Source organism: Trachurus trachurus (assembly GCF_905171665.1).
Source record: "Trachurus trachurus genome assembly, chromosome: 2".
In the NCBI taxonomy this organism is placed as follows: domain Eukaryota; kingdom Metazoa; phylum Chordata; class Actinopteri; order Carangiformes; family Carangidae; genus Trachurus; species Trachurus trachurus.
Window position 1 is genome coordinate 15,119,477 of NC_139914.1, and position 26,467 is coordinate 15,145,943.

The 26,467-nt window shown below is 39.4% G+C and overlaps 1 protein-coding gene and 1 long non-coding RNA gene across 2 annotated transcripts in view; one reads left to right on the forward strand and one right to left on the reverse strand.

Annotated features, from left to right (window-relative positions):
* The window catches only part of LOC310999082 (dystrophin-like), a gene marked incomplete at its 3' end in the record, with an annotated part of 346,130 nt that overhangs the window by 159,098 nt on the left and 160,565 nt on the right, over positions 1–26,467 (forward strand). The gene's annotated exons all lie outside the window — the stretch shown is intronic.
* LOC310995560 lies at positions 271–4,130 on the reverse strand. The gene is made up of 3 exons (XR_014595836.1): positions 4,053–4,130; positions 2,400–2,480; positions 271–342 (listed from the first exon to the last, which is right to left on the reverse strand). It is a non-coding gene; the product is annotated as an uncharacterized lncRNA (long non-coding RNA).

Genomic DNA, 26,467 nt, shown 5'->3' on the forward strand with positions numbered 1-26,467 from the left:
AGCAGCTCACGGCTCTGCTCCGCCGTTCTAAAAACAGCTTGCACCGACAATTAAAGGTAACGAACCTACTGCTATGACTATAGGGATTATGGCAATGGGCCAATTTGCCAAAATGTTGAACTATCCCTTTAAAGTTGTATTTCTGATGAAATCATGAATGTAGTGTAATAAATGTAAAAATTCATGCATACAGACAGCGACAACTCTAATATTCTTATGTTCAGATATAATGTGTGAAACTGAACTGACCTGCCAGTGGAGAATGATGCTCCAGATGAGCCCGAGAATCAGTTTGTGATTTCCATCAACGATGTCTGCTGCGCCGATATTCACCAGTTCAACCTGACGAAGACAAATCTCATTAAAGGGTTTTTTGTTTTTAAAGTTTTCTTTTAGTTTTTTTCCAAAATCCAAGCAGGTCCTCAGCCCTTTTTAATGCGACCCCTGTCTACTTGCTGGATTGGTTCATTCAGCTCCTGTCAAGACTCTGGCTTCTGAATGGAGATGAAAACAAACGAAGCTGCCATGCCTGCAGGAGTGCAGCCCGGAAAACAACAGTTGTGGTTTTAATGTGGACATGAGTCATCGGTAAAGGACTATTTCAAAGCAAGCGCAACGTGGCCCTGTCAAGATTTAGATTCCTCCACATGTTGAAGAATTGTGCACAGTGCATTTTCATTTCTTTTTTCCGACCAAACTAAAAAAAACAAAAACATAGCTAGACGTTAAAAAGACCGACTTGCTTATAACCAGCGGTAATATTGTGGAATTCATTCCAAACCCAGGAGCCATATCGTTAGCTTTGCTAGGAGGTTTTATCAGGATGCATCAGAAAAATAGAGTTTTAAAATGAACAAGTGAAGACTGACATTTTGTAGGCTGTAATTTAATATATTGATACAGTCCAGGGAAAACTGCCAAACTGAAGAATATAAAATATCATAATTTTGTATATCTGCCGATATCAGCCCATTCCAACATTATGTCTCTACAGTAGCTATGTCTATCTATGGTGCCTATGAACAATAGGTTTTACAAAACCACTAGTGCTCATCCCAAAGCCTTTTCTTCAGTGACCCAGAGAGCTCATTGGACTTTAACGTAAGAAAATCTAAACCCAAAATGACAGAAACATGCAACAAATTCTGAAAACATCTTCATAAATACAATTAACAATAAAAAAATACATGCACTGCCTTCATGTTTGCATTGAGCATTCAGGGCTTCCACAGTACTTTGGTCTTTTAAAGTAAAACATTTGAATTTTAACATTAAGTTGCAGTTTTATTTATGATGCTGTTGGCTACTTGTAAATTGGCTCTATTTTATAAGAAATGTTAAATAGAAAAAAAAAACAGATATATTCCTCATTGAAGAAACAAAGTCTTTATTTTGAGCATTTTTTCTGTATCACAATAACTTTGGGATTTTGACCTTATGTTCCTCTATATTGTAGATTGTTTTATCCCAGATTTATTTAACTTGGCCCTCAGACTGGGGACCAATGCTTAACTGATACTGCTACATCTGTCCATTAAATACTGAAGATGGTTAGCTTAGTTTCACATAAAGACTGGAACACATGGGTTGGTCCTCGGTGCTAGCTGGGAGGCAGTCATCAAAGCTAAGCTAAACTGAGCTAAGCTAGGATATGCTAAACTAAGATAATGTAAACTAAGCTAAGCTAAGCTAAGATAAGAGAAGATAATGTAAACTAAGCTAAGATATGCTAAATTAAGATACGATAAGCTAAAATATGCTAAACTCAGATAATATAAACGAAGCTAAGCTAAACTGAGCTAAGCTAGGATATGCTAAACTAAGATAAGATAAGATAAGATAATGTAAACAAAGCTAAACCAAGCTTAGATATGCTAAGAGATAAAATAAGCTAAAATATGCTAAACTCAGATAAGACAAACTAAGCTAAACTAAGCCAAGCTAATGTAAGCTAAGCTAACACATTTCTCAAAATGTCAATTCCTTCAGTCACCACGCCCTCATGGAAGAAAAGGGAACTATTCATCTGTCATTTTTTACATTTCTGTCAATATGACGCATTAGAAAAGAAAACCAGGAAGAGCAATTGTGAGAAAAAGGCAAAGGAGAAGTAAGACAAAAGAAAAATGTTGCTGTGGGGCAAAAAGCCAGAGAAAGATATGTAGACAAGAGTGAGACAGAAAGATAAAAGAGGGGATAAAAGAGATGGATACTTGTTTTTCTTAGACAGAAAGTAGAGCCATCCCATAGAGTCAAGGTTAAATGCAGCTTTATGGAAACCAAGTAGAGAATCCTGAGAGGCAGCGTTAATATTCCACTGATTTATTTCATCTAGGTCATTTTATACGATGCTAAACTTTCCTGCAGACTCACATTGGGGTTTTTTTTTTCGTACTTACATTGTTCTTCTGTAAGATCTGCAGAGCACGGTTGACATTGTTGAGTGAGTGAACGCGCGTGAATCCTCTCTCCAACTTCACCTGAACACACCACACAGAGGAGATTACTGAGGCGTTCACAGACCTTGCTCAGGGGCATCCATTAGTGTTACAAACAGCCACATTACGCATGTGTGTGTGTGTGTGTGTGTGTGTGTGTGTGCTATTACAATACAAGAATAGTATCAAGCAAAGGACAAAGATGATTATTTGTCTCCATGAGAAAGATAGAGAGAAGAGAAGGAGGAAATGTGGAGAAAGAAAGAAAGAAAGAGCTGGAGGGAAAAATAAAATAAAACACAAGGTGGGAGTGAAACTGTGATTAACACTACGAGCTGTTTATGTGTGTTGTGTGTGTGTGTGTGTGTGTGTGTGTGTGTGTGTGTGTGTGTGTGTGTGTGTGTGTGTGTGTGTGTGTGTGTGTGTGTGTGTGTGTGTGTAGTGTGTGTGTCTCATTTAAGTTTTTAATCTTGGAGAGTTTTTCAGTTTAAAGGAACCTGATGGTTTCGGTCTGATGAAGACCCAGGTCTGGGAGTTGAACCCAGAACCACGTTACCACCCTGTTCATTTGTCATTTCATTTGCACAAATTTGCGTCCATTCGCATTTTTACATTGACTTTGTATGTAATCATAAGGGATAGTTCACCCAAAATTCAAATGTCCCTCATGATCTCCTCCCCCTCATGTGGACTAAGGGCTGGGAGAAGTTTCAGAGTCCTCCGTGGCTTCTCTGAGTTACAGGGGGTCCGCTCAGCCGTATTTGTCCATATAGCCTAATGGTTGCAAATGGATACCAACTGTCTTCGTAACAAAAAGACACACCAAAAAACATCCAAATACCTCCATGCTGCTCGTATGTAATGTCCCTCTTGTATTGAAGCCCTGAAATGCGAAATTGTCCCGAAAAAAATTAAATAAGTCTATATTTTAAGCTTGTTTGTAGCGGAAGCTTCCAGTGTCTCAGTTCACTGCTCTTCCTGTGACCGGCGGAACAATTTCTCATGTCGGAGCTTCAATACAAGAGGGACATTACAGACGAGCAGCATGGAGGTATTTGGATGTTTTCTGGTGTGTCTTTTTGGACGAAGAAAAGTGAGCACCATTCACAACCATCATATGGACAAATACTGCTGCACGGACCCCCCGTAACTATTATCATTTCTTATTTAGCCTATTTTGTTTTGATGCTATTGCAGCATTACTATGAGTATCAGTCAGGGTCTTATGCAGAATAATTCAGTCATACAAAGATTAGACTACTGGGGTTTTTTATGGCCCCACTGGGCGCTGGGCCCCTAGAGCTATCATCACCTTTCTCCCCTAGACAACGGCCCTGTTAATAGGTGATCTACAGTATAGACTAATACTCCAATTCAATTTAAAATGAACCCTATTTCATTAACAAAAATAAAAATAAGATGTTGAAATATTAGTTGAATAGTGGTCTAAGTTGTAAACCAAAAAATCGAAGTGAGCATCCTAAGTCTTATTCATCCATATACATTATATATTTATAAAAAAAAGAGAAAGAAAAATATTAAAGCAGTATGTAAAAAAAAAAAAAAAAAGATAGAAAAAAAGTTGCAATAGAGTATATTTGTGTATGTTTGTACCAGCTCATGTCCTGCCAGCCCCTCCAGCAGCTCCAGCAGGCGTCGTCCATCACACAGGTCTGAGAACAGATCCTCCACTGGTGGCTTCCTTGTCTAAAACACACAAACACAAACACACAATTATGAAAACCTCAGAATAATGTGCATGGATTTATTCTATAATATAGATTCTTCTGTTGCTCTATAAGTCTGCAGTGTGTGGCCCTCTGAGGCAGGTCTGCAGAAGCTTTAACTCGGCCCAGCGCTGGGAGCAACAACCACAGGAGGTGATACGAGGTCAATTCACTTGTTCCATGAAAAGGTCAAAGGAGAGAATCATCGTACTGGACACGCGGCCGCTCACTGGCCACAACAACAGCAGAATAGACATCTCCTGAGTAATCACAACCCAGCGCTGCGTTAAATGTGAAGATAACAGTTAATACCCGAGAGGCTGTTCTTTATCACCGCTGACAGGTCCAGGATTACACGCTAGCAGTTACTTCACATTGGAAAATGCTGCAGGCTAAATACAGAGCGAGTGCCTTTTGTGTTCCTCCGCAGCAGCCGGCAGAGTGAAGAGGAACTCAGCAGTCGGACGTGAGAGTTCAACTTTCTCCAGAAACTGATTCAAATTCACAAAACAGACCCTTTTTTTTTTTTTTTTTTTGCAAATGCAGATCAACTTGCAGCTCGAGGTAGAGGAGCTCGCATATATAAATACTACTATTACTGAAATGAGCCCTGGGAACAAAAAGCAAAGCTTCTCACACATTTACATAGATACTGTCGCTGTGTTCAAGTTCCTTGCATAAACAGGAAATTACTTAAAGTGCATTTTTGGATATTTCAACCATAATATTTTGATGTGTAATAGAAATACTACAATATTGATTCAAGAGAGAGCACTGATTTCTTAACTCTTAAACATACATTTTAAGTATTGCAAATAATAGCAATTTGCAAGCAAACCAGACTTGTAGCCATGAGTATTCTGTAATGTATTTATGTGCTGATTTGTATGTTATTATAAATAAATTGCTGCTACTGATGAAAATGAGCTACAGTATTTAGCTACAGTAACTACGGCACATTTAGATTGATGTGGGAAGTGGAATGTTGATTAACATGCACTATCCCAGATGAACAAATAAATAAATAAACAAATTGATTAATCAATTCTCAAAATGAAGCTGCTTTCTTAGAAAATAATCCAGGGTCTGGTTTGGTTTTAGAAAGTAACAAAACAACATTTAGAAGAATGAATATATAGCTAACAACTCAAAATCTCATATCTCTGCTCATGTTCTAACCAGTGTTCACACAATAGAGAGCCTAAGCGGAAGCAGGAAGTAACGGCGCCATGGGACCTCAACTCTGAAGAACTCGCCATTCAAATGAATGAGACTGAACATTTTATTTCGTGATCCGATTGAATTGCGCCATGAGAAAAAAATATGTCCTCTACCTGTTTAAAACATCACGTTTCATGAAGAGAAATCAGCAGTTTATCATAAAACGACAACAGAAGAATGTATTTTGTGTAAAGACCGCTCTACGGACTACAGATCTGTGTCCCACAGAAAATACGTCACCAACTGACACGGGAAAGGGCGCCATGTGGTCGCCATGGTGACGTCACCTACGCGACTTGTAGTCTTTCTGGTTACAGATTCTTCTGAATTATATTCTACAATAGTTTTACAACAAACTGCTGATTTCTCGGGATGAAACGTGATGTTTTAAACAGGTAGAGGACTGATTTTTTTCTCATGGCACAATTCAAACGGATCACAAAATAAAACTTTCAGTCCCGTTCATTTGAATGGCGAGTTTTTCAGAGTTGAGGTCCCATGGTGACCGTTACTTCCTGCTTCCGCTTAGGCTCTCTATGTGTTCAGCTGTGCATAAATCAAATCCGAATTTCTTCCTTCTCTGCTCCACAATCTTTCCCACATACTGTAGAAGTATGGGAAGAATTTTACATTAGCTAACAATTCAAAATTATTTCATTTTGTTACTTTTAGCTAGCATGCTAAACATAAAACCATCTTGAATTTTTTTTTTTTTTTACATAATTACACAATTCATGATCTTTTTCTTTTCTTTTCTTTTAGCTAACATGCTAACCCTATCTTGATCCTTTACCATTAGCTAACAACTCAAAATCTCATATCTCTGCTCATGTGCTAACCCGTGTTCACACAGTTTGAAATGCAACACACTGTGTTCAGGTGTGCATATATTTCAAAATCAAATCCGAATTTCTTCCTTCTCTGCTCCACAATCTTTCCCACATACTCAGCGGCGCTGTAGAAGAACCACCAGGGGCCCGAGTTCTCCTGATTGTGATGTGAATCACTGCTCCAGATGATTGAAACAAACGCTCCCTGTTCTCATTTTTCTTATATTTGCGCTGAACTTTCATTTTCTGGCTTATTTCTACCTCACTCTGCTCTACGGAGCTTCATCTATAAACTTGGAGCTGATCGCTTTCTTCAATTTCACTTGGACACTGCAAATGACCTTCGCTTGCGCGGGGTTTATTAGAGATGTCATAACAGATTTAACATCATCTAATCTCGAATAATTTCTCAACAAAACTTGATTTACCATAGTGAGCAGCATAATGGTATTATTTAAAAACGGAGTAAATGCCCAGTGAAGTAAGTAATTATGAGAAAGTGTTGGAAGAATTGGTAGAGACAGGAGAGAGGCAAGGACATAGACAGTAAGTAAGACAGCCTTTCTCCCTCTGCAGACTGTGTGTTGCCAGCAGCATCATGTTGAAATGACACCATGAATCTTTCCTGCGCTGTTACTGTGGCAGAAATTTCACTCCTGCATCGATCATGCATTATTACAATGATGGCTGCCATGTACAAGTCTCCACTCCTGCATCTGCAAAGCATTCGCACTGGCAGTGAGACAGAGTGAAGGGGGGGGAAAAAAACTAAACATAATATAGCCTAGAAGAAAAAGGAGGAAGCGAAAAAGAAATCACTTTTTCTACAGAAAAGAGATGTAGTTATCAATCTTCTGAGAAACAACCTCTCATATCTTTTTTCCATTGAAATACAGCACTAGTAGGCAAAACGCTGATAAAAATGCACATTTGAATATGAGTGTAGTGGAAGAGTGACACCACACAAACACCTGCCCATTAGAAAAACTTCTCTTGTCCCTTTAACAGCCACCTTCATAATTCCAGTCCACTCTGAGAAATAAAGCAGTTCTTCAGGTGTTTTCTCTTGGCTGAATTGATTTCCTCATAATTGCAGCTCCCAGAGGAGCCACTTGAACCACAGGGACTAGTTTCTACTTCTAACTGAACAATCATCCACACACAGGCAGTAAAATGTTTTCCACTCATCACTCCACCCGGGCCAGATGTTAGATATTAACAGCAAATTGAAATGTTGTTTCTTTTCTTTTCTTTTTGTTTATGTTACATGAGTAGTGGATGGCAGCAATTTCCGATTTCTGATGACTCGCAAGTGGAGCTAAAGGTGCAGCCATGAATACTTTTCAATAAACTTTTACAAAAAATAAAAAATAAAAAAAAATCCCGAAAAATTTTCCAATTTTTTTTCCCCGAAATTCATTGATACTTATCAAATTAATTTTTTCCTAACAACTTTTTCGTGTGGCGGCTTCAGGACACTTGGGTCAGTAGGACGAGCAGTATGGAGGTATCTGGATGTTTCATAGTGTGTGTTTTGGACAACTCAACTCAACTCAACTTTATTTATAGAGCCCTTTAAAACAACCACAGCTGAAACAAAGTGCTGTACATAATGCAACAGAAGAATAAATATAACATAATTGTTTATTGCTTTTAAAACAATTTAAAAGCAATAAAACAATTTAGAAAATGAATGTGGGAACATATGGACCCCATTAAATCATATAAGTGTGTCCAGTCTTAATTAACATGTTAGAATCAGTATTTACTGTTCAGACCCCAAGAAGCCACATCCAACCCCTTCTACCCCCTAAAAATAAGAGAGGGAGGGGTAAAAAAAGAAAAAAAGCCCTTTACTTCTTGATGAAGTGTCGCCTGTTGTCTGCATCTGCCAGAAAAGAAGTGTGAAGTTCCCGACACGCTATAGCTCCCGATTTCATGATTTGTTTTGGAATCTTTTCATCTTCTTCCAACACTAACAGCAGCCGCACACACACACGCACACACACACACACACACACACACACACGCATACACACACATAATCATGTTTCCATCTTCGGCAAACAGTGATGGCAATGAGTGTAACGACCTTTAGCGGCGCGTGACCAGAATGCCAAACATGGCCGCCGTCATTTCTCAACCAGACTTCTTCTTCTTCCTCCGAGCTGAGCAGCAGTCGGCTTTAAATGAAAGAATATTAATATAAGTGTATAATAATAATAAAGACATCTCGTCAGTTTCTTCCCTTCATCTTTATCGCATTGCAAAGTGATAACGCGTGTCTATCACTGTCCATTCACTCCGGGCTTCTGTGGGCATTGAGGGTGTGCGACACTCGACTATCAGTGCCACTGCAGATTACAGCTTAGGTCAAGGAAGTAGAGCTGCTGCTTTTCTGTGCTGCCCTGACAATCATCACCCACACTCAGCAGCAGCAGCAGCAGCGTCGGCTCACCAGCCTCAAACTACCACTCATGTCAAATCCAGATTACAAATACATGTGTGTTTGACTCAAGGGGTTTAGCTGTCAAAAAGGTTACAATTTCTGCATTTTAACTTATTTATAAGCTCTTAATAATGCATCATGTTCTTATGCACAGCTGTATGCGCATCGTCTTTGCTGCTGTATTTAAAGGTTATAGCTCCAACTTTTCATTAAAACGATTAATTTTTCAAAAATAATAGGCTACATCCACAGAAGGTCTAGAGGAGTACAGAATAAAAGTATTAGCCTAATTTTACTGAAAAAAAAAAGTATAGTGTAGAAATAATTGTTTATAAATTTTGATGGGTCCAAAATATATAAATATTTACATCTGCTTACATCGGCAACGTCGACAGGAAATGATCTCTGCACCAACAGCATTATTACGTTACGTCCTTTAGCGTTAGCTTAGCTTTAGCTGCTAGCCGAGCGTTAGCTTAGCTTTGGCATAGTGGGCGAGTGTGAGTATTTATCTTACCTTTCTGTGTTTCTATTAGTTTTATCTGTGACATGCATTGTAATTACAGGCTTAATGGACTAAATGTGCACTAGTCAAAGGTTTCTATCAGAACAGAATCTCAAATGCACTGCAAAAACTCTACATCTTTCCAAGAATATTTGTTGTATTTCTTGTCAAAATGTCTCATTTCTAGTCAAAACTAATCTCTTTCCACTTTAAATAAGACTCATCGCCTAAAAATGAACTTGTTTTTAGATCATTTTCACTTGTTTCAAACTAATTTTCACTTGAAATAAGTAGAAAAATCTGCCAGTGAAAGCAAGTTTTTTGTGCTTGTAATAAGAAAAACTTGCTCCACTATCAGATTTTTCTACTTATTTCAAGTGAAAATCTGGTTGAAAGAAGTAAAAAGTGTCTAAAAACAAGCTGCTTTTTATGTGATGAGTCTTATTTGAAGTAGAATGAGGTTTGTTTTGACTAGAAATGACATTTTGACTAGAAATAAGACGAGTTTTTGCAGTGTGAACTAGGCTGGATTCACAATCCAATCCAATCCAATAACACCCAAAATCAAAGTGAAAACGTATCACAAACAAAAAACAGCAGCATTGTAACTTTAAATCAATTACGTATTATAATCCTGGAAGACAGAAGCAGGTTCTGATGCTAATAATCAAGCTTTTCCAGGTGCAGACTCAATACTCAATAACCCTGGTTTACCCACCATGGGGAAATTTGATTTAAAAAAAAGTAAAATAAAAAAGTGTTTGTGCTATTCTGTTGTACAAAACTTTCAGAGAAATGGTTTTTTCAGATGATCTTCAAATCAGCGCATTTACTGTTTTGAAACAACCTTTTTGTTCTTGTCAGGTTAATCCAGCCCCTTTATGTGTCATAGATCCTCAGCTGAACCTTTCATCTACAGCAGAAACAAGCAAAGTGGAGGGAGTTTTTTAATCTAATTTTCCATGAATGCATCTTTACGGAAAAACAAATGTCGCTTTATTGTTACTTCGAACAAGACGTCAACTAGGATGATGTGATCTGCAGTGCAGAGAACGAGGCAGGAGGTTGTGAAATGAACTATTTAATTTGTCTCTTTGAGCATTTCACTCTCCCTCTAGGAGCTACAAGTCTGCATGAATTAGTAATGTGGACACATCAACGCACACACAGGGGTGATTTTCCACTCAAGGACACTGCTAATTATCCTTTTCCATACTGAATTCTCCCTGTATGCAGCAGCAGCAGCATTTGACACAGTGTCGAGTGTCGAGTGTCGAGTCGAACTGTGATTAAACCGATTCATGTGTTCAGTTTCTCCCCAGTACGAATCATAGTAGGCTACTTATATCTACGAATCATGTGTCAGGGAAATGTTGACCACAAGATTTCATGGATTGTTGTACAACTACAAAAACACCGAATCATCATCATCCAGTCGGAAAAGTGCTTTTTACCTTAATATAACCTTAATATAATATATCCTGTTGTCCTCTTGGGTCAAGGAAGGAAGGATGAAGGGGAAAAAGAAGGAAGGAAGGAAGGACGAAGGGAAAGAAGAAAGGAAGGATGAAGGGTAAAAAGGAAGAAAGGCAGGAAGGATGAAGGCGAAAAGGAAGGAAGGACGAAGGGAAAGAAGAAAGGAAGGACAAAGGGAAAAAAGGAAGAAAGGCAGGAAGGAAGGAAGGAAGGAAGGAAGGAAGGAAGGAAGGAAGGAAGGAAGGAAGGAAGGAGGGACGAAGGGAAGGAAGGAAGGAAGGAAGGAAGGAAGGAAGGAAGGAAGGAAGGAGGGAAGGAAGGAAGGAAGGAAGGAAGGAAGGAAGGAAGGAAGGAAGGACGAAGGGAAGGAAGGAAGGAAGGAAGGAAGGAAGGAAGGAAGGAAGGAAGGACGAAGGGAAGGAAGGAAGGAAGGAAGGAAGGAAGGAAGGAGGGACGAAGGGAAAAAAGGAAGGAAGGAAGGAAGGAGGGACGAAGGGAAGGAAGGAAGGAAGGAAGGAAGGAAGGAAGGAAGGAAGGAGGGAAGGAAGGAGAAGGAAGGAAAGGAAGGAAGGAAGGAGAAGGAAGGAAGACGAAGGGAAGGAAGAAGAGAGAAGAAGGAAGAGGGACGAAGGGAAAAAAGGAAGGAAGGAAGGAAGGACGAAGGGAAAAAAGGAAGGAAGGACGAAGGGAAAGAAGAAAGGAAGGACGAAGGGAAAAAGGAAGGAAGGAAGGAAGGAAGGAAGGAAGGAAGAAAGGAAGGGAAAAAGGAAGGCAGACAGGAAGGATGAAGGAAGGAAGGAAGGAAGGAAGGAAGGAAGGAAGGAAGGAAGGAAGGAAGAAAGGAAGGGAAAAAGGAAGGCAGACAGGAAGGATGAAGGAAGGAAGGAAGGAAGGAAGGAAGGGAAAAAGGAAGGCAGACAGGAAGGATGAAGGAAGGAAGGAAGGAAGGAAGGAAGGAAGGAAGGAAGGAAGGAAGGAAGGAAGGAAGGAAGGACTAAGGGAAAAAGGAAGGCAGACAGGAAGGATGAAGGGAAGGAAGGAAGGAAGGAAGGAAGGAAGGAAGGAAGGAAGGAAGGAAGGAAGGAAGGAAGGAAGGAAGGACAAAGGGAAAAAGGAGGGCAGACAGGAAGGACGAAGGGAAAGAAGGAAGGAAGGAAGGAAGGAAGGAAAGAAGGAAGGAAGGAAGAAAGAAAGGCAGGAAGGACGTAGGGAATGAAGGAAGGATGAAGGGAAAAAAGGAAGAAAGGCAGGAAGGACGAAGGGAAAGAAGAAAGAAGGACGAAGGGAAAAAAGGAAGGAAGGAAGGAAGGAAGGAAAGAAGGACGAAGGGAAAGAAGGAAGGAAAGAAAGATGAAGGGAAGGAAGGACGAAGTGAGAGATGGGAGGAAAGAAGGAAGGGAAAAAGGAAGGTACGATAGATGGAGGGAGGGAACAGATTGGGTCAAAAAGGAAGGATGAAGAAGTAAGAACGAAGGGAACAAAGGAAGGAAGGGAAAAAGAAAGCAAAGAAGGAATGATGGAGGAAGGGAACAGATTGAGTTAACATGGCTGTATTCATTCTTTTTCTCAACCAGATAAAAACATAAAAAAGCTTCTTTTTGGTGGAAGTAAAGAACTTTACGTCATCCAAAAAGAAAAAGAAAAAAAAAACTACAGTGTAAAGAATCCTATGCTGAACCGTCCAATCGTGTTCTGTCCTTGCAACAAATGAAATGAAATGAAAAGTGAGAGAAAACAAAGCTGTTATGTAGGATTTAAATTACCACGAGGCAGCATTCCCTGAGGGCACATTATGTTTAGACTGGCTTTATTTTCAAAGGAATGCTCAAATAATGAAAAGGGAAATAAAATGAGCATACGGAGCAAAAACCTACGAGTGATAATTTGCAGAGTCACTGCTGATTCGTGCTTATAGGACTGTACACAATTATTACGGTGGACAGCCACTTTCTAGTTTCTGATCAGATTTTTGGGCTTGTCAGGTTTAATACCACCCAAAGTTGCTCACTGCTGAGTTCTATATTCAATAACAGAGGGGCAACTTAATAGAAACATTACAAACCAGGGCTTACAACAGTGGTTTGATGGGAATTTAAGAATGCTAACTTGTTAGGGAAAGTTGAGGATTTTTAATTCATGAACAACATGAATGTGTAAATGCCTGGAATTAGAAAAGAAGCAGTCTAAAATGGCTAATGATAATTTGTACCACAGCTAGAGCAACACCATTGTTTATGCAGGTTATATAATGTGCAAATAAAAAACTCCTGAGACCTTTAGTGAAACTCCCAACTGTCACATTCACACACTAAAAAATGTTGGGTTATCTCTGTAACCCAATTTCTGAGTTATTGGTGTTGAGTTAAATTTTTGGGTTATTTTTCCAGAGTGTAACTCATTTTCAGGGTTCATGGACGAAAACAATCGTAAACACGCCGGATTGTAGCCACAGGCTAATTTACATCCGCTGTCCCATACATAGATGTTCCCTGGTACAAGAGAAATTACAATAAATAAAAACAAAAGCATGTTATTAAATAGCAGCAGTCAGTTTACAGTACAAAAGATAAATAATACGGATTCATTTGACCCAATTCCTGGGTTGTTCAAGTAATTGGGTTATTTTTCAGTTGGGTCAAAAAGAATAACCCAACCTGTTGGGTTAAAATTAACCCAAAAAAGTGGTTCGTCCTTATTTGAACCAGCAGTTGGATTAAAATTGGGTTATTTTTCAACCCAACTGTTTTTAGTGTGCATGGTGCCCCTGAAGGAAAACCAGAGGTCAGCGTTCTACTGAATGTCTCTCCAAAATTCTTGTACCGACTTCTCGTCCTCTTGCGCCATTAATATTTGAACCTGATTTCAGCACAGTCCATCCAATCGCTCAGCAGATATCGATGTGGACCAATCAATGTCCGTTCAAAATTTCATGACATGATATTTCAGTTTGGTGCTTCAGCCTTTCCTACTGAGGTATAGCAAGTAAATTGCTATACTCAAAAGTTTAGTTTAGTATGTTTATTTCGGTCTCATAAAAACAAATACAATAGACAAATATAAAGGTATAAATACAAAACAAAACAAATCAGAACAAAAACACAACAAGCAAATCAATTTACTTTGACTGAAAAGGTGCAAGAGGCTGAAGCATCATCTTATTTTGCCTACCCTACCCTTTGCCTACCCTTCTTAAATAAAATTTTTTTACAGAGCAACAACAAAAAGAAAAAACCCTGCATATTCTACATACAGCAGTTTATAAGCACACTGGTATTTATAAATCAGTTTTATATTTATTAATAATATTATTTTTAAATAACTTTTTGAATCTATTAAGTGTGTTGCACAGTTTGATTTCTAATTCTAGATTATTCCATTGATTGACTCCTGTAATTGATATACATCTTTGTTTCACATTTGTTCGTACTTTTGCTTTTTAATACACATGAGTCCCTCTTAGACATCTTAAACATCACCTGCAGTGTATTTGTATCAAGTCATGTGTCAGCACGGCATAAAAACTGCACAACACGCTGTCCAACTGGAATTAGCATTTAGATTCAGAGTCGCTATGAGGTAACGACAGCAGCAAGAGTGTACAACTGTTGACATGAACCACCAGAGCAAATAATCAACCTGCGATACATGGATGAATCTGAAGGATCTAAACTGACCAACAGGTCAACTTCCAAAGAAAGGACTTTATTTTTTTTATTTTATTTAAAGCTGAATCTGCCTGAGGAAAAGGAGATACAGTGATTCTAAGGAGCGTATTGATTTATTGCCACTTTCATAATCCACTGAATCTAAAAACCCTAAAATATGTCATTGTAGTATACTTTACTTCCACTTCAGTTACTGTTTCTAATTGCTGATTGCTTTACTACTTCACTTTCTTTTTTAAAGGGATAGTTCACCCAAAATTCAAATTTCACTCATTAGGGCTGGGAGAAGTTTCAGAGTCCTCCGTGGCTTCTCTGAGTTACAGCGGGGCTCGGCGCAGCACTACATGTCCATATGATGGTTACGAATGGGCCATCCAAAAAGACACACCAAAAAACATCCAAATACCTCCATACTGCTCGTCTGTAATGTCCCTCTGGTATTGAAGCCCCGACATGAGAAATTGTTCCGAAAAAAATTAAATAAGTCTATATTTTAAGCTTGTTTGTAGCAGAAGCTCCCAGCACTGCTCTTCCTGGTCAAACAAGCTTAAAACATAGACATTTTGGGTGAACTATCCCTTTAACCATCTCCAGTTTCCTCCACTCCAGATACAAACACAACAACACGCCTCCTCACATGTGTCAGACAAGCACAGCAGAGAGTTGTGTGGATGGGTGGAGTAGATGCCAGACTCAGCACCAACCACCATCATTAAGGCGGCGGTTTGGCTCCATAGCAACGACATCCCACAACCTCAGTAGTCTACAAGCCAACAATGAGTACCCGGAAATGTTGAGTACCCCAAAGTTTTATGTTAGAAATAGATAGTATGGGTCCCCAGTATTCAGAAACTGCCGGATGCTAACTTATATATATTGGACAATTAGCATAAATTAGCATAAATTAGCATAATTGGCCCACTGGCGGTTAAAATCTGGTCACTTCCGGTTTAGACAGCCATTTTGAATTTTGAAAATGTCAGAAATGGATTCAGCATCATCAATAACCTGCTAATGAGGATCCATAATAAAGTAAAGCAAATTATAATGCAAATTTCATACATTTCAATAGAAGATTTTATTTAATATGTAATTTCAGTAGTGTAAAATGTCTACATGGAGTTCCCAGAGGAGATGAACTCCCAGAGCAGGAAGCAGGAAGTAGAGGGACTGCAGTTGTGTGTGTAGATGTAGATATTCATACAATTTATGTTTTCTTATTTGTTTCCATCCCCTTGGATTTTACCACTTTAATACTGTATGATTGCAGTTGCTCTTGTCTTTCACTTTCTGTGATGCTGCCTTTTTATTTCATTTTGCTTGTATTTCTTTCCTTGAGGCAGTCTGTAGCATTAGTTTTGTGCTGTACTATGAATAAAACAATGTTACAAACTAATTTGGAGCACAGAGCTAAAGTTTGAGCTTTCAGCAGTGTGAGCAGTGATGGACTGATACATGTATTTTTCCCTTCAGAGCTAAGCAGAGCTGCTAGCATACATTATTCAGTGGTGCAGCTTTCTTCAGCTATTGCTCCTATATTACTAGAATTCCCCACAGATTTCATTTCAATTTCCTTTGACTGACTGATTTGAGAAGTTTTAGTTTTATGTAGCTTTCTATTTAAAAATCCTTCTTACACTTTTCATGTGTTTTATTTTTAGTATCAATTTTTAAGAAGAGATATATAAAGACCATACGTTGTATTTTCCATTAACTCCCTGTGGCTCTTTTCTGGAGTTCTAGTAACAAAGTGTTCTCTCATTGATCCCTTAAAAAATACAGCAGTTTTCAGTTTAACACTTGAAACCAAACTGAAAGATTGGATAGTGAGTTTAAGTGCAGATTTTCGACTGGGAAATTAGTTTATTTGTTTTATTTCTGCTGTAACTGTTTCACATTAAAGTCAGCCATGTATAATACTGTTCAAGTCTTATCCCTCCACAATTTCCTTTGCCGTTTTTATGTGTAAGAACCACCTAGAGTGTTGCTAGCAAAGGCTAACAGTAGCTAACGGCTAACGGCCACTTAAACCAAATTGTAAAATTGGATAGTGGGTTTCAGTGTGGATCTCCGATTTGGAAAGTCGAATCATATGAGCACAGACTTAAGAATTCAAGATGGCCGCTAGGAGTAAAACGCTCTGTGATTTTACTGTTTCACATTAAAGCCATTAAACAGGGCCGGTTCTAGGCAGGCATATATGAGGGGGCAGTCAGAAATGTGAAGGGGGCATCATGTGAACACATCATGCTCCAGCACTTTTCTTTCTCTGTGCTTATAGTAACTTCATTGAATTGGGTTGTTGGCTATGTGTCCAACGGCAACCTGGAGAAGTGGATTGCACTTTGTCAGGCCTCTACCTTCAGACCTGTCCAACTAGGGGTCAGGGTGGCCAACCAGGGTCTTAGAGCCCAAATTTTTTACTGTTGTAATGCAAAGAGCCACATTATAGTGGGGGGGGGGGGGGGGGGGGGGGGGGGGTGCATATACCTGAAGATGCATTGCAAACCCAGAGGGGGTGAAAAAGGTGAGTAGCTAAATACCTGTAGGGGGGTCTGGGGGCATCCCCCCAGAAAATTTTTGTGATTTTAAAATTTGAGTGAAGCATTCTGGTGTACTCTGAGAAGAGGAGGGGGGGGAGACAGAACATTTTAGAAAAGAACACTGTCCCTTTTTCGGCGGATTTTTGTGCTACTGCAGATAATTTTGTCAATTTGTAGGATTAAGATTATTAAGAGTAAGATTATTCTTATTTCTGCTCCCTTTTGTTGAGATTTAGGAGGTTTTTGTTTTTATTGTAGCTTTGTTAAAATGCAAGATCATTTTTCTGACTGATTTATTGCCCGATGCCATGTAGCTATCTCGCTTTCTTCCCCCCGCCCTCCGCCCGTTGTCTTTGTTGTCACTTTGTTGTCGCTCCACAGAGCACATGGCTAATTAATATGCACGTGCTGACCATATATGGTTGTGTCTAGGCATTCCGGGGACGGAGGTGCGTTCACTTGCGCAACTGCGCACCGTTCTTGGATCCAGTTTGATTTATCGAAGAGAAATTGCTGAGAGTTGTGCACGCACAGTTTGATAGATCTGAAAAAGGTGTAAATATTTTGGGTGTATTTTCGCCGTAGGGCTAAGCAAAACATTTAGTAGCAGCAGTTTTACACTGCTATACAGTTTTGATAAATGAGGCCCCAGGCCCTAAGCCCAGAGCCCAGACGCTCACAGATGAAGCTTCTCCGCGGCTCATCCGCGGCGCTGTCCGTGGTGCTGAAGGTGACAGGTTAACTTGACAAACAAACTGCAGCATAGTTCTGTTTGTTTATCATGTGTGTCAGTTTTGTTTGTGACTTGATGTTTAGTTGTTGAGATTAAGAACATCACTCCCTCATCAAACCGGTGATAGGCATGCTGAAAAGAAAAGAGAGAGAGACGCGCCTGGGTATCGCAGCTGTAAAAAAAGAAAAAGAAAAAAAAAGAGACGCGCGGAATAGCGGTATCAAAAAGTGTCGGACTACCGGCATGTCTAGATAGAGGGATGTCTGAACCCCCAACTTAACTTCTTTCTCTTTGGTAATATACACATTTGTTGAGTATATTAAAATGTGCTTTCTCAACTTCTAAAATTTGGATTTGAGGGGGCAAGACATTTATTTGAGGGGGCACTGCCCCCTCTTGCCCCTGCGTAGAGCCGGGCCCGCCATTAAAGCCGTTTACATAGTAGCTACTGTGCAATTCTTATCCCTGGACATTTGCTTACTCTGTTTGTATGTGTTGCTAACAAAAGCTAGCAGTGGCTAACAGCTGTATCTCTTTTAATATCCTTGTTGCCCTATATTTATAACCTATTATATTATTTACCAGTCCACCACAGTGTGCACGGCATGTGTGAATGTGTTTGTTTGTATGTACTTCTGCTGTAACCCTGCGAATTTCCGCATCGCGGGATAAATAAAGGCATACTTTACTTTACTAACACCGCGTTTGTTTTCGTGAACATTACATGTTTTAGTTGTGGCCTAAGTTTGTACGACTTTTTAAAAATATTATAAATCGTTTGCATTGAAATCTAACATTTACAAGTATAAAATTGTCATAATTTCATTTTGCTACATAAATCGTCCAACTTTTTTGTTTTTAAACCGGAAGGTTTAAAATCTCTGACTGGACCAACAGACTTTTATCGAACCGAGTTGCACATGCATTTTGAAATGTTTTATTATAACTCTTTACATGCATGATGTAAGCATGAGCTTTTAACTTCTTCTTCCACAAATTGAAACTAAAACAAAAATTTATAAAAGTTAAAATAAAATAAATTAAATCAAATATTTCTTTTTTTTAACTGCTAACAATATTAGCACTATATTGTGCCACAAGATCTCGTCACACCCTTACTGTTGACACATTGTGATCTGATCTCCTCAACTGAATGAAGCACCAGCTACCAGATGTGGTTGGTAAACAAGAAAGAAAGAAAAGAAAAAGCTGAGTTTCCCTCCGTGGTGACAGATTCTGGTATATTCCTGAAGAGCTTCTTTTTATGTTTCTCTGAGTAGCAAATCACAGTAAAGTCAGAAGACACGCGGCCGCTCGCTGCACCGGCCGACATCTCTCCTCTTCTCTTCTCTCTCTCCATATATCTCTCTCCTGTCGTCACGAACCTTCCTCCTCCTTCTGCCATAACTCGTCTGCTTCGCCCCGTCCCCGTCTGAACTCCTGTTTTCCTCACACACACTCGTTTTCCTCCTCCTCTCTTCTCTTCTTCCTTCATTCTTCACACGCTTTTCTCCTCCTCGCCTCTCTCCTTTCATTTTCTCCCCTCCCATAATCTCACTTTCTTTCTCCCATCTGCTGTCTCAGTACATTTTACTCTCCTGAGGCCTGCGTGTGTGTGTGTGTGTGTGTGTGTGTGTGCGTGTGCGTGTGCGTGTGTGTGTGTGTGTGTGTGTGTGTGTGTGTGTGTGTGTGTGTGTGTGTGACAGATTCATCTATCTAGGATGGGGGGATCATTATGCTTTGGTTAGTTTGGATGGATGAGGGGATCTCTCTCTCTCTCTCTCTCTCTCTCACCTGCTTTTTCTATCTTTTCTATCTCATTGTCTCCGTCCTTTTCCTCCGCTCAGTAACGGGTAGAGGAGATCAGGCTGGATGGACAGAGGAGGAGAGGAGAGGAGAGGAGAGGAGGAGGAGATAAACAAAAGATGACTAAAGAGAAGAGAGAGGGAGCAAAAGAGGGCAAAAGGGCAAGAAACGAAAGAATGGCGATGAGTGAAAGTAGGAGATGAAACAAAGGATGTAAGGAAAAGATAAGGCATGTGAAGAAGAGAAGAAAAGAGAAAATAAGAGAAGAGAATAGAAAAGAAGAGAAGAAAATAGAATAGAAAAGAAGAAAAGAAAAGAGTAGAGAAGAGAAGAATAGAACAGGAGAAAAGAGAAGAATAGAGAATAGAAAAGAAGAGAAGAATAGAAGAGAAGAGAAGAAAAGAGAAAAGAAAAGAGAAGAAAAGAAAATAGAAAAGAAGAGAAGAGAAGAAAAGAGAAGAGAAAAGAAGAATAGAAGAGAAGAGAAGAGAGAAGAGAAGAATAGAATAGAAGAAAGGAAAAGAGAAGAGAAGAGAAAAGAAGAGAAGAGAGGAGAGGAGAGAAGAAGAGAAGAATAGAATAGAAGAGAATAGAATAGAAGAAAGGAAAAGAGAAGAGAAGAGAAGAGAAGAGAAAAGAAGAGAAGAGAGGAGAGGAGAGAAGAATAGAATAGAAGAGAAGAGAAGAAAGGAAAAGAGAAGAGAAGAGAGGAGAAAAGAAGAGAAGATAAGAGAGAAGAATAGAAGAGAAGAGAAGAGAAGAGGAGAGGAGAGGAGAAGAGAAGAGAAGAAAAGAGAAGAGGAGAGAAGAGGATTCTGTCCTTCCCTTGACTTTAATCATCTGGCTGAGATCAGATTCTGTTTCAAAAGCTTTACACACACACACACACACACACACACACACACACACACACACACACACACACACACACACACACACACACACACACACACACACACACACACACACACACACACACACACACACACACACACACATACAAATGAGAAGTAACATGCACACACACACACTCACCTAAGTCTTGCTATCGCCATAGCAACGGCACACCTCTAGCACCTTGTAATCAACTTTGAAAATAGGAAAAGAAGTGATGTGTCGGCACTCACCAAATACACACACCACAAATAAATACACACACACACACGCACACACACACGGGAAAAAACACTTGAGTGTAATTGAATAGTTAGCTACATTTAAGCCACGTGATTGGCTCAGAGCAACACAAACTAACCTGACACAATGCATTTTGGGTAAAAAAAACAACAAAAAAACAATCCATATTTTCTCACAAGCAGAAATCCGTCTTTTTCTCTCCACGGCTTCACTGAACCAACTCTCCAGGGAGAACAGACGTGTGTGTGTGTGTGTGTGTGTGTGTGTGTGTGTGTGTGTGTGTGTGTGGCATCGGCATCTAAAATTGCGGGTGAAACGGAGGGATGACCGAGGAGACAGCCGTGCATGAAAGTGACTGGAAGATACATTTACTTTTCTTTCCTGCTGTCCAATTTTTTCTAAAAATAGAAAGTGGGAAAAAATGATTTAAAAAAAACAAAAAACAAAAAACAAGACTGAGCTGTTATTGGAGATGTATAAACTTATCTCTGTTTCATTCCTCTACCTCCTTTAGAAATAATGATACATATGTGTGGCGGTCTGGGAAAACCTGTAGGAAGTAGCTGACGTTCTATTGTAGCAAAAAGCCAAAATAGGTGGAAAAGTAGGTCCACGATTTAGATATTTTGTGTGATTCTGGTACTTTGAACTCCCTACTACATTGTGGTGAATAAATATTTTAAGAAAACAAAACGGAAAGTACTTATTTTTATGTTTTTGTGGCTAATAAAGCGTTTAAGGACCCTCTGAAAGCAGAGAATCCTGTGATTCAGATGCTTTTTTACAGCTCGTCTTTATCATAAACGGTTCGGAAGTTATAATATGTTGATATTTTGTAAAACATGTGCAAATGCCGATGATACGTTCGTTTAGCATCGATGCTACGCTCGGTTTAGCATTAATGCTATGTTCGGTTTAGCATCCATGCTACGCTCGGTTTAGCATTAATGCTATGTTCGGTTTAGCATCCATGCTACGCTCGGTTTAGCATTAATGCTATGTTCGGTTTAGCATCGATGCTACGCTCGGTTTAGCATCGATGGTACGCTCGGTTAGCGTCTGTTCCCATACCACGTGATTACACGCACCCTATACGGCCCCTTCTGGTCATAGAGGTAACATTCAAGGACCCTCGGAAAGCAGAGAATCCTGTGATTCAGATGCTTTTTACAGCTGATCTTTATCATAAACGGTTCGGAAGTTATAATATGTTGTTGATGTTTTGTAAAACATGTGCAAGCGCAGATGCTACGTTCGGTTTAGCATTGAAGCTAGGTTGGGTTTAGCATCGATGCTATGCTCGGTTTAGCGTCTGTTCCCGTACCACGTGATTACACGCACCCTATACGGCCCCTTCTTGTCATAGAGGCACCATTCAAGGACCCTCGGAAATCAGAAAACCTCACAATTCAGATACAGGTTACAGCTCATCTCTATCATAAACGGTTCAGAAGCTGTTTAATGTTTTGTAAAACACTCGTCTTTAGAGGGTTAAAACAGCAATGTTCTATTTAAAGCCATTTTTATCACTTTTCAGTTTTTTGGTCATAATAGATTAAAATGCCCATAACTCTCAGTTATTCAAACAGTTATGAATAGCTGAAAACTTATAGTTTATGGAAATATCAAAAAATGAAAATGTCAAAATCCCACCATGTGAAGGGTTTCCCCAGGCCGCCACACATAATGAAAATACTTCATTTACTGTGATAGAGATATAGCTCAGTGTACGGGAAGTGCTCCTCTGCTTCCCTGCAGTCTCTTCTCAGAACAGTTTGTGTATTGGAGCTGTGCTGGAATTGAGATCACTCAGTGAGTCAGTCGGTGAAATCTGTGATAACAGCCAGAGGACAGGAAGAGGAAGAAGACGAAGAGAAAGACAGGAGCAGTTCTTCTCACTTGTCCCCAGACCGGGGCTGTATTCACACACATTCTCTCAAAATTGCCTTCAGTTAGGACTCAAAACATTCTGTCACTATGTGATGGAGAATAAAGTTTTTAAAATCTTGAATCTTTGGGAGGAGTTGTGGTTGACCCCACTTAAAAAAGTTAACAAAGTTGAACTAATCAGACTCTAAATACTTGGTTGTAATGATTAACCCACCTAAAAGTCAGATAAAAAGTAAGAAAGACATCAGGACTTCAGGGTTCAGTTGCCTTCAAAAATAAATAACCTCATTCAAAATATCAGATATATATATATATAAAAAAAAGAATAATGGAACAAAGGCAGCACATCTTTGACTGAGTCAGAGATGGAAAGGAAGTAAGAAACTTACTTGCAGTGGACTACAGGCACATTTTCATGGGAGCTAATAGTTCTTTGAATTCTCACAAAGTATATATGGTTTTATAGTGAAAACCACAAAGGGTTTGGTTTTTAATAGCAGGTATTTGTCTTATGATGTGGAAAGTAAACCCCAGGAGTTCAATTGATTCGTTCTGGATAAAACAACTGAGGGGCTGCACTGAGTTACTAGGCTGCTGATTCAGAGGCTGTACAGACTTCAAACTTCAAACTGGTTACTCACAAGGTAATTTGGGGGAAAGGGGTGGGGGTGTTGTATTAAAAATCAAACATATTTTTCAAGCAGAGAATTGTTTTTACAATGCACTGGCTGCATTTGACAAAAAACTGTTTCATGAGATCACCACACACTAAAAAATGTTGGGTTATCTCTGTAACTCAATTTCTGAGTTCTGAGAGTTGGTGTTGAGTTAAATTTTTGGGTTATTTTTCCAGAGTGTAACCCATTTTAAGGGTTATAGGGCTATGAATTTAACCCAATTCCTGGGTTGTTCAAGTAATTGGGTTATTTTTCAGTGAGTAACCCATTTGTTGGGTTAAGGGTTGGGCAATTCTGTGAGTCTCCGCCCGCCACCACAGCTACCTGTGAATATATTGGGTCGAGCAAGTGCTTTATACACAACCTAATAGTTGGGTTAAAAATAACCCATCGTTGTAGTTAGCATAACCCAACTCTTGGGTTGAATATTCAACCCAAAAGTTGGGTCAAAAAAGAATAACCCAACCTGTTGGGTTAAAATAACCCAAAAAGGGGTTCGTCTTTATTCGAACCAGCAGTTGGGTTAAAACTGGGTTATTTTTTAACCCAACTGTTTTTAGTGTGCATGATCAACATATAAGCTCTAACATCAGGAGATAATGCAGGAATAACTTCCCAGAAATAAATATCCCAGCTCAAGACTCCAACAGGAGGTGTCTCAAGGTGGATCACCTGAGGGTCCCAGAGCTCCGAGCTCCAAGCTTATGAAATATCAGCCTGAATGTACATTAGTGTGGGATATCAGCAAAACCCTTAGAGGCTCGAGCAGCGTAGTGACTCATCTACAAGGAGCTTCGTCTGTAAGGAGTCCCTGAGCACTGAGAGCAGCTGTTGGCTGTTGCAGCAGCTCAGGTGGAGAAGTTAAAAGATGTATAGTGGCTGGAGCAACGGTTCACCTGAGCTCTGACTCTACAGCTACAGAGGCTTTCTTCTCTTTCTTCTCTACAACTCTACCTCTCCTCTACAACTCTACCTCTCCTCTACAACCCTGTGAGCAGCAGCTTCTTCTCTACAACCCTGTAATAGGGTTAACCTGTAAGCAGCAGCTAAGAAACCAAACCGTGACGCGCTGCTCCACTCTGTTTCAGCACCATGGACAGCGCAGGGCTGAGGAAAACTACGCTCTAAGCTCTTCTTTCTTTCTTTCTTTCTTTCTTTCTTTCTTTCTTTCTTTCTTTCTTTCTTTCTTTCTTTCTTTCTTTCTACCCCCTTTCTCTGTCTTTTTACTTTTTCTTTCTTTCTTTTTTCTGCCCCACTCTATCTCTATCTATCTACCTCTTTCTATCTGTCACCCCCTCTCTGTCTCTTTTTTCTCTCTTTTTCTTTTTTCTTTCTTCTACCCCCTTTCTCTGTCTTCTTTCTTCCTACCCCTCTTTCTTTCTACCCTCTTTCTCTGTCTTTTTTACTTTTTCTTTCTTTCTTTCTTTCTCCTACCCCCTTTCTCTGTCTTCTTTCTCCCCCTTTTCTCTGTCTTTCTATCTATCATACCCCCCTCTCTGCCTCTTTTTTCTCTCTTTATCTATCTTTCTTTCTTTCTTCTACCCCTTTTCTCTGTCTTTTTACTTCCTTCTTTCTTTTTTGTCTCTTTCTTTTTTTTTTTTTCCAAAATCTTTTTATTGAAAAGTACAATTAGATATTTCCAATTACAGGGATACAATTATCCTTTTAACATATATGTATATGTAAACAGTTACATATACACATCAACAAACGAAAATTAACAAAAACACACTCTGATAAAATTGTAGAGGAAAAATAATTACATTAAATTACAGAGTGCAGAATAAAAAAACAAACAAACAGACATACAAAAACAGTGAACACCCCCCCACCCACCCATGCCCCAACTCGGCACATCACGACAAACACGCATACTACTGGTTGTTTATGCAATATAAAATGTACAATGGTAATAGGCAGAAATTCAATCAGGTAGTACCTCTAAATTAGTGAAATAGGAAATAAAGGGTTGCCATTTGTGGAAAAATTTTACTGTACATCCTCTTAATGTATATTTAATTTTCTCAAGCTTTAAAAAAACATCATGTCTTTAAGCCACCGGGAGATAGAAGGATATTTAGCAGATTTCCAATGTAACAATAATAAACGTCTTGCAAGTAAGGATGTGAAAGCTATAATATCCTTTTGTGTAGAGTTGAGTGCAAGTGAGGGGTTAGGAATCCCAAATATAGCAATCAGAGGGCAAGGTTGGAGATTTACACCAAGAACAGTTGACATAATAACAAAATAACCCGCCCAAAAATCTTTCAGAACAGGACATAGAAAAAACATATGACTGAGGTGACAAGGAGAGCCATGACATTTATCACATTTGTCTTCCAGTTCCGGATATAGTAACGACAGTCTAGACTTGGAGAAATGCACCCTGTGTAGAACTTTAAATTGAATAAGTCCAAGACGTGCACAAGAAGTGGTAGATTTGACCCTCTCTATGGCTTTTTCCCAGGACTCCTCATGTATTTGTATTCCAAGTTCCACTTCCCATGTACACTTAAGTTTAACATTTGAATGGTCGCTAAGAGCCAAAATAATATTGTACAATTTCGAAGTGATTCCTCTGTGATGAGGAGTAAATGATAACATTGTTTCCCATTGCTGTTCCAGTGGTAAAGAGGGAAAATTTGGGAAGCACTTAGTAACAAAGTCTCTTTCTTCCACCCATAGAAATACATTCATCTCTCAGGTTCAAGTTTTATGTTTTAGCTTTAGCCTTTTTCAACATTGCCTAAGCAGTTTCTTCAGCTCATTCAGCAATAGCGTTCCGCTGCTTTCAGCATTCACACGCATTTCCTGCTGGAAATGCTTCTTTTTCTAGTTTTAAATTGTATTGTGTTTTCATTCAGTCTGAATGACTTCTATTCACTGGCTTCAGTTCTACAGCACACACAGTGTTAGATGGGGAGAACAGAAGTACAGGGTCGATAGCTGAAAAGGAAGCAGGAAGCTGTCTTACCTTACCCAACTGTGAGTTTACCCATTTTGTGAAAGTCTTCTTCTGGACGTCTTCTCTTTCATCTGCCACAAGAAAAACAGAAATAGTTAGGAGGAAGTACCGACAGCGTGCGTGTGTGTGTGTGAGAGCAGTTCAAAAAGAAAGTGGAAAGTACACACACTTTGACAAGTTCCACTACAAACCAGACAAACTGAAGATGCTGAACTGGGTCTATCTGAATACAGTCTCTCTCTCTCACACACACACACACACGCGCACACAAGAAGGCAAGTGGTGCTCAGCATGAAGAGGCCTCACTAATCTTGCTCACGGCTAATTGCATCCTCATCATATCAGCTGGCACTCAGCTGCCGCCGTCACCCAGTAAACTGCAGTGAGACAGCACAATTTGCACTT